The sequence below is a fragment of the Capra hircus genome, chromosome 13 (assembly GCF_001704415.2).
Source record: "Capra hircus breed San Clemente chromosome 13, ASM170441v1, whole genome shotgun sequence".
Lineage (NCBI taxonomy): Eukaryota > Metazoa > Chordata > Mammalia > Artiodactyla > Bovidae > Capra > Capra hircus.
In genome coordinates this window covers 61,941,982-61,943,850 of record NC_030820.1, presented here as the reverse complement: position 1 = coordinate 61,943,850, position 1,869 = coordinate 61,941,982, and the positions used below count along the sequence as shown (strand labels likewise).

Here is a 1,869-nt window from a genome sequence, read left to right as displayed (position 1 = left end):
CAATCACAAACAACACAGAGAGTTTGGAGTATTAGCGTAGGGCTTTTCTCATTGATGAGTCAATGATTGCCATCAGGCCTCCATATCCTTAGGCACCTGGGAATATATTAATCAATGTATTTGGAATATAGAAAAGGAAATATAGTAGTTTTTTGATATTAGCAATACTAGACTTTTTGAGTTAATGAATTTTCTCTTTTGTTATAGATCACTGTACTTTGTTATAAATCACTATAAATCGCTCTTTTTCGTGGCGCCTCGGAGGCTGTCGGCCGCTTCAGAATGAAGCTGAACATCTCTTTCCCGGCCACTGGCTGCCGGAAGCTCATTGAAGTGGACGATGAACGAAAACTTCGTACCTTCTACGAGAAGCGTATGGCCACAGAAGTTGCTGCTGACGCCTTGGGTGAAGAATGGAAGGGTTATGTGGTCCGAATCAGTGGCGGGAACGACAAGCAGGGTTTCCCCATGAAGCAGGGTGTCTTGACCCATGGCCGAGTTCACCTGCTTCTGAGTAAGGGGCATTCCTGTTACAGACCAAGGAGGACTGGAGAGAGAAAGCGCAAATCTGTGCGGGGTTGCATTGTGGATGCCAATCTGAGTGTTCTCAATTTGGTCATCATGAAAAAAGGGGAGAAGGATATTCCTGGACTCACTGATACTACAGTGCCTCGTCGCCTGGGTCCCAAAAGAGCTAGCAGAATCTGCAAACTTTTCAATCTCTCTAAAGAAGATGATGTCCGCCAGTATGTTGTGCGAAAGCCCCTAAACAAAGACGGTAAGAAACCTAGGACTAAAGCACCCAAGATTCAGCGTCTCGTGACTCCCCGGGTTCTGCAACACAAACGCCGGCATATTGCTCTGAAGAAACAGCATACTAAGAAAAATAAAGAAGAGGCTGCAGAATATGCTAAACTTTTGGCCAAGAGAATGAAGGAGGCCAAAGAAAAACGGCAGGAGCAGATCGCCAAGAGACGGAGGCTGTCCTCCCTGAGAGCTTCTACTTCCAAGTCTGAGTCCAGTCAAAAATGAGGTGTTCTGAGAGTGACAAATAAAGCAGACCAGACACCAAAAAAAAAAAAAAAAATCACTATAAATCACTGTGTTCTTGCTATGCAAAAATGTAACTTTATCACTATCTTAAGACTAAATAGATCTTAAGGGAAACATTGGTGTGAAGGGTTTACATTTGTTGAGCCAATATTTGCTGCTAAATCTCCATATCCCTGCCCTTATAATGAATATAACTAGCATATAGGAGAAATAAGTATTAACCTTTAAGATTAAACATGTTAAACCTTAGGTTAAGTAAATTCCTTTCTTGATTATAACTCACTACACCCTCACCCTATAGGAATGCAACTTTATTTGGAGGGTGGCACCTGATTTAAGAAAAAAATCTCCCCTGGAAAAATAAGTTTTCTGGTTAACTGACCGGTATCAGAAAGGGCCATAAAATGTCAGCAGACCTCATTGCCAGAAGATGATGAAACTCATAAGACCTTTGTATAATTTTATATGAAGCACCTGATTGTGACAAGGGTCGGGTCTGCTGACCCCCGCGTGACTCTGTATTCATCCCTATGTATAACAAAAAGGTATATAAACAAACCTGAAAAATAAAGAAATCGGATCAGTTTCTGGAAAGACTGATTGCCCCGTGTCGTTTCTTTCTTGCTCCCTGTTTTCCTGGCTGAATTCCTATCTGAAATGTGGGTACTCACCAAGCTTGCTAATTCTGCCTGGGCTTCTGAGATCGGACCGGGGAGGCTTCAGTGCCTCCTCTCCTTCAGGAGAATGGAAAGACGCCTATGGCCTACGTAGGTGGTGATTGGTATTCCACGTAAACCAGTTATTCAGCCTCTTTTC

The 1,869-nt window shown here is 42.9% G+C and overlaps 1 pseudogene across 1 annotated transcript; it reads left to right on the top strand.

Annotated features, from left to right (window-relative positions):
- LOC108637410 lies at positions 245-1,087 on the top strand (annotated as a pseudogene). The gene has a single exon (XR_001919054.1). The product of XR_001919054.1 is annotated as a 40S ribosomal protein S6 pseudogene (transcript).